General features: G+C 43.6%; 1 protein-coding gene across 1 annotated transcript in view; it reads right to left on the reverse strand.

The window, feature by feature from the left end:
• The window catches only part of GARRE1 (granule associated Rac and RHOG effector 1), a 76,660-nt gene extending 72,814 nt beyond the window's left edge, over positions 1 to 3,846 (reverse strand). The window contains exon 1 of the mRNA XM_081963426.1: positions 3,663 to 3,846. The gene's annotated coding sequence lies outside the window, so the exon portion shown is untranslated. The remainder of the gene's footprint in view (positions 1 to 3,662) is intronic.
• Positions 3,847 to 12,729: the final 8,883 nt, after the last annotated feature.

Below are 12,729 nucleotides of genomic sequence, written 5' to 3' on the forward strand. Positions count from 1 at the left end.
GATGCATGCATAATGGCAAGTTCACACATTATACTAAGTTTTGTTCCTAGTTAATAAGACTTTGAATAGATGCTGAGTTCAAATATTGCATCAAATCTAACATGGTTTTAACTTAGTTCTGGTTATATTCACAAATTACACTAACTAAAACAATGTAATATCTTTAAATATAGATGTCAGCAGCCATAGTTTATATTTTCAAAGAAGATTCTTGCATCTACAGCATTTGCACATTTTAATAAGACATAAGCCATGGTTCACAAACCATAATTGAGAGAACTTTACATTGACTAAATATGATTTGTTGACTTTTGCTTAGCTTGTGTGAACCTAACAACTGTAATCTATAAAACACAGCTTGTATCTTTAACACACTAGGCAAGCCAGCTAACTGTGGTTTATTAATAAACCATGCTTAATATGTGCGTTGACTATGAGACAGCTATGTTTATTCAAACCAGCAACACTAAGTAGTACACAAAGGATTATATAATTTACTAAGAAAATATCTTGTGGGACATCTATGCTCAAAAACAAGCTGTTTACAAAGACGGCTGTGAAGAAAACTGCAATAATCTTGCCTGTTGGGCTATTTGTTTCTCTCTTCCTTTTAACCAGGACAATTCTTAACATCTGTGAATCCAGAAGAGCAAGGTAATAATATATCCGTCCCACCTCCTGGAGCCACAAAATTTCCGAGAGGCTGACTGCACATCTCAACAGTAGTTTCATAAAGGCAAGCACACATTGTGGGTCATTTAGAGAAGAAAACCATTCTATAAATGCTACTCAGTTCTTGGAATTTTTGCCATGCCACACTACAGGTTTAATGCCTTTATTAAATTCTATTAAAGTCATTTTCATAACTTTTCAATAATATAGGAAAAAACAGATGGCTCACATACTGCGTTAACTATATTCTTTGACTAACCCATAATTAGTTGGATGTACAGTTATATTATTTGACAAACTATAGTCTACAACTCCTAATTGGTGGCTCACATTACAGACTCAGCAGTGGCCGAACAGGCCATATTACAGATGAATACAATGTGTGAATCCAACCAGTCACTTATCCAAATCCATTCACTAACAGCACAATTGCGATCTCAATCCGCATATCAACTTCATGTCATACCAGTGACTGAACAATGACTTTCCTTAATTAGCAACTTCTACTGCGGCCCCTAAAAACTTGAAGTCAGCATTTCCATCTGCAACACTGGCATATATGCCATTTCAGCATCACAGGATTAAATTTATTAAGGCTGCATAGGTAAAACAATCATCTCAGCAATATAAAGACTGAACAGTACTGCTAGAAAAATAAAGAGCAGTCTTACATACATATAGACTGCAATATACTTCCAATTGCAGGAAAATGAAGCACAAATTGACATAATATAAAAAAATATACCATGGAATTTGGAAAAAAATATGTTTAATGTAGAAACTACACAGGGAATCTAATACAGATACTGCTAGAAGAGCAGTTCAGGCAGTCCTCGACTTATGACCACAATTGAGCCCAAAATTTATGTTGTTAAGTGAAGCTCCATTTTCTTATTGTTAAGTGAACCACTGCAGTTTGGTAAGTTAGTAACACACTTGTTAACTGAATCTGGCTTTGCTTGTCAGAAGGTCACCCTGGGACACTGCAACCATCAAAAATATATGTCTGAATTTTGATCATGTGACCATGGGGATGCTGCAATGGTCGTAAGTGTGAAAAATGGTCATGTCACTTTTTCCAGTGATATTGTAATTTTGAACCGTCACTAGATGAACTGTTGTAAGTCGAGGACTACCTGTACTGCTGAGCATTTTATTCACACAGTACATTTTATCCTATCATTCCTATAGTACGTGAAGATACCAAATATTGTATAAAACTCTTTTTCTCAGTTCTCCTTACAACCCTGTGAGTTAAGCTGCATTCAAAGACAGACCAGTTTCATAGTATGTACTATGGGGTGTCCAAACTTGGGAACTTTAAGACTTGTGGACTTCAACTCCCAGAATTCCCCAGCCAGCCATGCTTGGACACCCCTGTACTAACTCATGCCTTTTCCTTATAAACTTTCCTTTTTCTGCATAAATACAATCTGAAAGTTACAAGTAGAATAATTCTGAATTCAAACAAACACATTTAAAGGATATAAGATTCATCAACAACAGATGTAAAAACAGCAAGCTTTAACTTTCCACAGCTCTTTTGAGAGAAACATTCTTAACTAAATATACTTCAAATAAGCCTGTTGAAACAAACTGAACTCTAAATTAAAGGTGTTTCTGCTCGATCTTTTGCATAATGGTAAATTTCTATTATTTTTGCCTTTTCTTTTTCTTTGAACCTATGAAACCAGCTGAACTGAGATAATTCATGGACTGGATGAGAAGGATAACATAGTCCATGCAATATATAGCACGATACTATACTGTTACTATACTCTTGGAAGGATCACAACTCTAAACATTTTGCTGCAGCAGGATAATCTATGTACGAATAGCCCAAATATATGATCCCAAAATATAAGAACTATTCCAAACAATTTTATAGGTGTCTTTTTTATTTATAGCATTCAAAATTATGAGATAAAGCTATCACACTAGCTCAACATGCTTTCATATTCAACACTTTTGTTTATTGGGCCTTCATGTGTATTTTAATACTGTTACTGCATTAAAGCAAGATATTATACCACAAGCAGTTTAATATTACGGTGTGCACAATTAGAAACTCTATATAAGAGTAACCTTGTAACTTAATGGCAAATTTGTCACACCAAGGAATAAACTAAAAATAACAATTTTACAATAGAGGGGACGGTGCTTTGCTTATTGGAAGTCTTTCTGGAAAATTCAATCCTATTGAGAAGGTTTGAAAACAAAAAAAGATGAAGCTCCTTCCTTATGTTCTCTTTTCAGATGCTGGCTTATTCTTTCTGGGTGGTTTTTTTTTACTATTTGGTGAAATATCTAAGCTTTGGAAATGACCCATGATTGCATTCCTGCTTCTCGGAGGATGCTGGCGATCGCAGCCCATGAACTTTCCAAGGCTGGGCCGGATCCACCCCCCAAAAACCGAGGCACTTTCGGCTTCTTTCCCAGGTTCAAAACCAACGGAATCCCGTCCTCCGTTTGACGCGATCCCCTCTCCCAAAGGGGGCCGTTCCCTACTCAAAGCAGCCCAGCTTAAAAGGGCCCCAGGCCGCCTTTCAGCCCCGGGAGACTCCCAGCCAACGCCGCGGCTGCTGCTGCTGCTGCTGCGAAGGCAACCGGCCCAGGCCCTCCGCGGGGACGCAGGGCGGCCCACCCCAGCCGAGGCCGCCGGGCTGCCACTCGCCTCCGGCCCTGTCTCCCCCGGGGCAGCCGGGGATTCCAGGCGCGGAGGGCTTCCCGCCCCGCCCGGCGGCGGCCGAGGGTCCCGAGGCGCGATCCTCCGTGGCCCCGCCGGCGCAGGCGCACTCGCCGCCCTCAGCCTTCGCCCTCCGGGCAGGGCCCTCCCTTCTCCCCCTCCCGTCCGCGGACCCCCGCCTCGGCCCTCCCGTCCGCGGGGCTGGGCGGCGGCCCGTCAGGCGCGGAGGCAGCGGCGCCCCTTCCCAGCGCGGACGGGCCCTCCTGAGGGAGCCCAGGCCCCGTGGCGCGCGGCCCTGGCTCACCTGCCACCGCGCTGAAGGCCGGCGGCGCTCTGCCCGTCAGGCGGGCTCGGGCGGGGGTCTGGCTGCGCTCCGGAGCGGCGGGCGGGCGGGCGGTTGGGCGGCGGCGGCGGCGGCCCGGAAACGGAGGAGCGGCGGCGACGGCAGCGGTGGCTCTCAGCCGGACGCCGAGGGGAGGGGTCTGCGTGGGGAGGGGCTTCCGCTGGATTGACAGGCGAGGGGCGGGGCGAGGGGCGGGGCGGCCGGAAACGGCGGAGCGCCTGGAGCGGCTCTTTTCGTCCAGCGTAGCCCGCTGGTCTCGGGATGCTGGAGGAGGCAGGCCGGCAGGTGCCTGGGCCGGGATTGAGGAGAATGGATTCCACGCCCGCTTCTCTCTTTTGAAGAGGACGGCTATCACTCCCAACTCTTGTGCTCTTCTTTATTAGGTATAGCAGGGGTGTCCAAACTTGGGAACTTGAAGACCTGTGGACTTCAATTCCCAGAATTCCCCACGGTTGGACTATGCCACAGTTGGACTATGCTGGCTGGGAATTCTGGGAGTTGAAGTCCACAAGTCTTCAAGTTCCCAGGGTTGGGTTATGCTGGCTGGGAATTCTGGGAGTTGAAGTCCACAAGTCTTCAAGTTCCCAGGGTTGGACACCCCTGATGTATAGTAATAGCATAGCCTTTATTGTCATTGCACAAACTAAATACAACGAAATTTGTTTTAGCCTCACTGGGGAAATCCATAACAACAAATGCAAACAACATAAATAATAAAAAATAATCCCAATACAAGTAATTATGAGAAAAGAAAATGAAAGAAAAAGAAAAACTAGTCATATGTTTGAGAGGAGTGATTGTGGTTGTGGTTATTCCAGCACTGAGACTCCCAATTTACTAAGAGGCCACCCCAAATGTTTAAATTATTTGGGCATCTCTTCTGCTCATATACTTTCCATGATGGTAATTGATTAGAAGAAAATAAACTAAGCACTGCTATTTCAGAAAGCATTCTTAATTTGCGGCATTTTTGCACAACTGCCTTCTGAAATGTTTGCACAGTACAGCTAGTCCTCGACTTACAACAGTTCATGTAGTGACCATTTGAAGTTTCAACGGCATTCCTCGTGTGACCCTAAATATCAAATCATGTCAACTGATTTGATATTCATGGCAGTTGCAGCATCTTAAGGTCAGGTGCTCATCATTTGCAACCTTCTGACAAGCAAAGACAAGGGGGAAACCAGGTTCACTTAACGATCACATTACAAACTTAAGAACTATAGGGATTCAGCAAGAAAAGTCATACAATGGGGTAAAACTTAACAAATGTCTCACTTAGCAACAGAAAATGTTGGCTCAATTGTGGTTGTAAGTTGAGGACAGGTAGTGGCCCTTTGAGGCACAAATGGCTCACATTATCCTACCTTGGAAAGGCTCTAATGCTGTGAAAGATAGAAGGGGAAAGAAGGGAAGCAGCAAGGTGGGTGGACTGATGAGGGCGTCACAGGAGAACTGAAAGTAGAGGTTATGGACAAGATTGGGGGGAAAATCACAGGGAAAAAATCTATGCAGTTGCTAGGAATTGATAACAACTTGATGGCGCACAGTTGATCCTGCTTCAGGTGCAACTGCTGGAGCAAAGCTGCAGGTACCATGGAGTTGGTACATCCTCCGTCCAAGCAAAGCTACTCTCGATCCAGCTGTAGCCCCTACTCTGCAGACCATCTGGGAAGAAAGCAGATGACTTCCTGCCCTCTCCTTGGATTATCCTGGTTGCTACCAATTAATTATTTTTAACATCATCAACAACGGGCCAGGCAGAGGGTCTGGTCAAAAAGAGAGGATCTTGGCTATGAAAGTGCAATGCATGTGATAATGGGTGGAGCTTCTCTTGCAGCAGGAGAGCCCCATCTTGACTTTTGGAACAAGCCCTGTGGAGATTCCTGAACCACGTTACAGAAGGAAGGCTGCCTTTCCAGCAGTGAGGAAGGTGCCAGAATTATGCAGTCAACAATGTGGCAAAATATTCTGTGTGGAGTTTGTTCTGCCACCACCATGAAATCTGACAGAAAGGACTTCTGCCAACAGCGAAAATCTCTGAGATGAACTGGCTTTAAAAGCCAGTTCTAAGCTATAACTGTATGTAATGTCTTTTTTCCCTCAGTAGCAAAGCTTTTAGCCCTACCTCTCTGAGGTTAGGCTTGATTAGTTTCCATCCATTGCTTCTAAGTCCTGCCTTCAGGTGTTTTGGATAAGGGCTTGACTGCCTCTTCTTTGTGGCAATCCCAGAGCTATTGGAAGACTGCCATCATGTCACCCCTGGTCCTTCTTTTCATTAAACTAGACATACCCAGTTCCAGTAAACGTTCTTTATATGTTTTAGCTGCCAGTCCCAATTGCTTTGTTGCTCTTCTTTGTACTCTTTCTAAAGTGTCAACAACTTTTGTATGGGGCAACCAAAACTGGAGGCAGAATTCCAAGGGTCGTTTCACCGAGGGTCTTTATAGAGTAGTATTAACACTTCACGTGGTCTTGATTCTGTCCCTCTATTAATGCAGCCTAGAACTGTGTCGCCTTTTTTGCAGCTGCAGCACATGGCTGGCTCACATTTAAACGGTTGTCCACTAGGACACCAAGATTCTTCTCACAATTGAGCCAGGTACCACCTATCCTATACCTGTACATTTGGTTTTTCTTGCCTAAATGTAATTTTTTCACCACTGAATTTCATTTTCTTAGATAGGGCCCATCAAGATCCTTCTGACTCTTAAGCCTACCTCTTGGAGTATTGGCTATTCCTGCCAGCTTGGTGTCATCTGCAAATTTGATGAGTTCATCTCCTCATCCAAATCATTGATGAAGATGTTGAAGAATACTGTGCCTAAGATAGAGCCTTAGGGTACCCCACTGCATACTTCCCTCCATGTCATTCCAAAGCTTCATGCGTCCTTTTTTAACAATTATCAGATAAAAAATTTACAGTTAAAGATCTTCCAATTGGCAGAATAAGGGAAAACTGCTTGGTGAATCTACTGTTTTTCTGGATCAAAGAAAGTTAAAATTGTTTTAAAGGATTGTAATAGTTAGCAAAAACCTTAACAAGGGTTAGATGTAAAAAGAACAGTAATTTTGAAATATGTTTTTGGCAAAAAGTGCTTTTGAAAATATTAAATAGACCAGTGGATTGGATTTTCATAGGAACGTTGTTTAATGTTACAGAACACAGGCAATTTGTATATTTTACAAAACAAAAGAGATAAAGGTAATATGAAACAGAGAGTATGAATGAAACGTTGTTGTTAGTTGCAAAGTCGTGTCTGACCCATTGCGACCCCATGGACAACATTCCTCCAGACCTTCCTGTCCTCTACCATCCTCTGGAGTCCATTTAGCTCACGCTGACTGCTTCCACATGCAACTGAATGAATGCAACTACAGAGTATCAAATGAGACTCAAATAAATGTCAAATGAGTATTAAGGATACAAAGTCAAAACTGGGGGGGGGGAGAGTGGGGGGGGGCAGGAGCGGCAGAAAGTTTCCCTTTTACTTTTTTCCTTGTAACTGCAAAACAATATATCTAAGCTTGTGTCGCAAGGGAAAAAATTAGGAGCCAAGTATAAAGGTCTACAACATGGAAAGGAAAGAAGAGGGTTGGGTTTACCTTTACCTGATCTGAAAGTGTATTTTGCAACTTGTTGTTTGGTTGCAATGAAAGAGTGGGTATTCCTGAGAAATAAAAGATGTTTAGTGTTAGTAGGACGTGAACTGAGATTTGGGTGACGTGGCTATTTATAATACAACCATGTCAAAATAATTAACATAAATCATTATGTTAAATGTGCCATATTGAGAAGGAACAGATACAAACCAGGCTGTGCCCAAAGCACCCTTATGAATTTCAGCACAAGAAGCATTTCATACACAATAGGCAAAGAGAATTAACGTATCATGAAATGCCAAAATAAAGAGAACACCGATGATAGAGGGACATTGTTGCCAATGGTTTCATTACTTAGTTATCAGAAAAAATGAGGCAAAACATGCATGTTATTCAACAATGTAAGGATTTGAAATGGAATTGTGTACAAATGATGGGTAATTGCTAAAATGTATAAGCTTTTATTGAAATTTAAAAAGAAAAAAGGTCAAAGGATGTAAGATTAAATTGGCTACAATATTGATTCTAATATACAAATAGAACAATGAGAATATGTGATTGAAAGAATGGAAATTTATGTTATAGTTTGAAAGAAAGTTATTTAGTGTATGGTATACAATGTCAGGGAAATCTACACATGCTAGACACAAAATGCAGTCCTCCTGAGAGCCTAAATTGCTGGTTCATTCTGTTCCGTGCTTATGCGCCTGTCCTTGGTGCATGGTGGGGAGTGAACTAGCTTTACACCAGCTGAGTACGATAGTGGTGCTGGCTTTTCTGGGCTCCTCCCCCAGTCTCGCCTTGCTTCGCCTTGTGTCACGATGCTTTTTGTCCGGCCAAGTCCATTGCCAGCTTCCGTTCTCCGCACACATGAACTCAGCTAGGTTTTCCCCACCAAAGTGGCCTCCATTCGTCTATTCGCAATGTTGCATGCTTTCGGACTGCTGGGTGGGCAGGAGGCAAATCGCTAAATTGACTTGATTGGAGAAAGAAACAGCATTTACATGCATTGGTGACTGGAAAGCCATTGCAGACATTTTGCATAAAAAGGGGAAAAACATGATTCATGGTTTTGATGATTAGACGGGTTTAGAAAGAAGAGCATCATGATTTAACTTTAGATAGAGAGGCTAAAATATAGTTGTACTTACTGTATAATGGCTGTGAAGAATATTGGAAGCTACTTTGTATCTTTCTTTTGTTTTTTCTTCTACTTGTTTTTCTTTTCTTGCAGTTTGCTTTCTCTTTATTTTCTTCCTTCCTTCCCCTCCTTTTTTCCCTTACTTTGTTTATATTAGTTTGTCGTAGTTTTATATTTTTAAAAACTTTAAATAAAAACCATATTTTAAAAATTCTGCCCAATATAAGCAGACTGAGGTGTGATACAGGTGTGTACAGCAGTATTAAACGACTCTTAACAGCAGATTAATAACAAATTGTTCTAACAAACTGCATTAAACCTGAAACTAAAAGGGTAACCAGCTTGTCTTAACTGCGAAATAACCTATGCTGCTTGTTATTTTGAACCACCAGAGGGCTAAACGTTGTGCAGGACATAGAATTAAACCTTTTATCAGTTTTATTTTTATTACCTATAAACCAGGGGTGTCCAAACTTGGGAACTTTAAGACTTGTGGACTTCAACTCCCAGAATTCCCCAGCCAGCATTCCCAGAATTCCCCATGCTGGCTGGGGAATTCTGGGAGTTGAAGTCCACAAGTCTTAAAGTTCCCAAGTTTGGACACCCCTGCTATAAACTCTTTTAGGCAGACCAGTCTCAGGTGAAGACAGAGAAAAAGCCACTGCTGAAAAACGCCCGTGTGCTACTCTGCACTGCCATCTGCTGTACAAGTCAAGTACAGCATTATAAACCAATTCAATTCTTGGACTGCTTCACACACATAATCCCACATTAGCAGCCCTTCGCTGGCATCTAACGAATTGTACTAAAAGACATAATATTTTGTGAACTGCAATTCAGTTCTTCAAGAGCCAGCTTGGTTTAGTGGTTAAGGTTTTAGACTAGAAACGGGGAGACCTTGGGCACAAAAGCAGTCGGATGACTCTGAGTCAGTCCCTCTCTCAGCCCCAGAAGGAGGCAATGGCAAAGCGATAGAGAGGCCGACACCTTCTCGGATATCGATGGCAAACTAGAAACACAAGATAGTGTAGCAAAAACCATTCACACCAATTAAGTGCTCCATTGCCAAAGCAATAACCCAACCTCCCACAAGAGAAGCTGCATAAAAACTCTATTTAAACAAGCAGTAACACACTGCAGCAACCCTAAACAACAGAAAAAGGAAAGTGTGCATCTATACAATGTCTTCCAACAAAATTAATATCCAAGCAATTTCATCAAAAAGTGCTTGGCCACTCAAACCCAATATAGTACAACCAACACAAGCCGTAATAAGAATAACACTGCCGCCTCAAAAATATATCAGAAACTACCCTCTTTCCCTCAAAATAAGACCTCCCCAGATAATAAGCCCAATTGGGCTTTTGAGCGCATGTGCTAAAATAAGCCCTTCCCCGAAAATATTGCAACCCAGCAGCAGCCATGAGGTGACCACGCTTGCCGCCTCCTGCACCTCAAAAATAATAAGGCCTCCCTGAAAATAAAGCCAAGTGCTTATTTCGGGGTGGGGGGTGGGGTTTCAAAAGAAAATAAGACCCTGGCTTATTTTCGGGGAAACACGGTATCAACAGTCTATTACAACCACATGGAATCAGTGTACCACTAAAGCTCTCCAAAACACCCTAAGTAAGCCAAAAGACCCAGCAGCCCCCAAAGAAAAAACAGGACTCACCCACAACCAACAGTGTAATGACTGCAGCAGCCACTACATAGGACAAACAGGCAGATGAGCAGAACGCATCCATGAAAACAACTAGCAGGTAGAAGACATGATGAAAACTCTTTAATTTCACAATATATGTACAGACTTAACCATCGTTTCAAATGGGAAAGTGACCATCCCAGACCAAGCCAAATCCAAAAACGACAGGGAATTTCTAGAAATCTGGCCCTCTTGACAAATAGGTAGGTATGCCATAAACAATATCTACATGCTATAGATATGAAACAAGGCAAAAGGGAACACAAAGTCCCAAGCCCCTCTCCACCAGCAATCAGCACCCAGGTGAGCATAGATCAACTCCAAGATTAACATCAGACCATCATCGAGAAGTAAAGAGTACCCCAATCGAGGAACTACCAACCAGCTAATCAGCCGAACCAAACAACCTCCAAGGCCACTTCCACCAACACTGACAGGGGAAGCCTCTAGAAAATGGACCTCAACTTCAAGCACCAACCACAGGCCCCAGAGGGCAAGAAGCAATGGATGGAAACTAATCAAGGAGAGAAACAACCTGGAATTAAGGAGAAACGTCCTAACAGCGAGGACAATTAACCAGTGGAACAGAAGTGGCCTTCAGAAATCGTGGGTGCTCCATCACTGGGGGCTTTTAAGAAGAGACTGGACAGTCACTTGTCTGAAATGGTATAGGGTCTCCTGCTTGACTAGGGGGGCTGAACTAGAAGATCTCCAAAGTCTCTTCTATTCAAGATGAAGTGAGAGCAAATCCACTCCTACTAGCATCAACATCTGCAAGAAAACCACCAAGCTCAGAGAGCACCCAGGACTCCTTCTCCGTTTCCCTTCCAAATCGGCTGAGGGAGATTTGAAAGACTGCCAAGCCGACTTCTCCTTCGGATGGTAGCAGGCCAGATGGTACCACAACAGAATTGTGGGCTTCATTGTCTAGTTTTGAAGTAAACAAACACCAGCCAAAACTCTCAAGAGAAAACAATGGTCATTTTATTTACTACTTTGCAAAGAGGGTGCCCCACGCATGCACGCACACAAACTGGTACAGTGGATGCACCTTAAATCATCAATAGGTTTCCCTTATATTCCTTATTGCCTCCTATCCTAATTTGACCCCGAAATAAGTGCTTAGCCTTAGGGAGGTCTTATTATTTTTGAGGTACAGGAGGCGGCGAGTGTGATCACCTCATGATTGCTTTGTTGCAATATTTTCAGGAAGGGCTTACTTTTGGGGGAGGCCTTATTTTAGTGCATGCGCTCAAAAGCCTGATTGGGCTTATTATCCAGGGAAGTCTTATTTTCAGGGAAACAGGGTGTATTCCCCAAATTACCTCCCACCTTTTCCTCACTGGCTGAGTGCCCAGGCCGTCTCAACCTATCCAAAGGGTCTAAAGTGAATACATTATCTCTGCTCCTGATTACATCTCCCACTACTCTAATTCTACCACCCCCTGCCCTTATATACAAATTACCTTTTTTGGTCCTAGTTCCTAGGGGTTGTCTCTAGAGTACGGTAACTACTGTAAGAATAAATCAAACCTCCTATCCCAAATAAAATATTAGCCGTAAGGAAAAGCCTCAGAAAAGCCAAAAGACCAATTCACTAATAAAAAAAACTGCCTGAAGACCATTCCACAATCCATCCAGACACCTAAAGAAAACATTGTAAGAAGAACCTAACTGCAGATGCCAAACAAGCTTATTGAATGAGGAAGCCAACTGTCTAGATGGCTCCATTCATAAGCAAAGCAAATACTGCCGGCAGAAGTCCATTCAAGACAGGATATTTTGAAACCCCTTAGGGCAAAGTTTAACTGCTAAAAAAAGCAGAGTGATCAGAATAGAGCAAGCAGCCCCTCACCCAAACATCTAACACAGGTCATAGCCGTCAACCACAGTAAGAACTACCCAACACCCTCTCAGAACACAAAGCCCATGTTGCACACATCCCAAACTGCCAGGTTACAGAAACTATAAAGATCCATCCATTCATTCAGCCATTTGCCCAGCTGGGCCAGAACCAGAGACTGCTGGTGCTTCTGCTTCTTTCCCATCAGCCTCCATCTCATTCCCGGCTTGGAGCTGGGATGTTTCTTCCTTACACCGACTGTTATGGCAGCCAATTGCGGCCAAGGCCGGTTCCCAGCCTGGCAGAGGCCTTCCTCCATTCCAATCTCGGGCTCCAGCCCCGTTTGGGGATTAGAGACACAGGCGGCGTCTTTCCCTCCCAGGCCAGCGGCTCTCCTGGCAGGACAATCCGCACTCTTTCCCTCAGGCGGAACGGAAACTCGCCAGCTCTTCTTCCCATTAAGCCAGGGCTGCCCAAACTTGGGAACTTTAAGACTTGTGGACTTCAACTCCCAGAATTCCCCAGCCAGCCACGCATCTTAAAGTTCCCAAGTTTGGACACCCCTGCATGGAGCTTTAATCGAGCAAACCGCCACGGGGATCCACACGACACGCGAAGCCGAGCCAGGAGCGTCCGTTCCGACGAGAGGGCGATCCGGATTGGCCCAGAGGCCTCACGTGATCCTCGAAAGCCGCTGCTGGGGGCGGGGCGGGGCGGCTCCCTCCTCCTCCTCCTCCTC

The sequence above is a fragment of the Natrix helvetica genome (assembly GCF_964273705.1).
Source record: "Natrix helvetica genome assembly, chromosome: 10".
NCBI lineage: Eukaryota > Metazoa > Chordata > Lepidosauria > Squamata > Natricidae > Natrix > Natrix helvetica.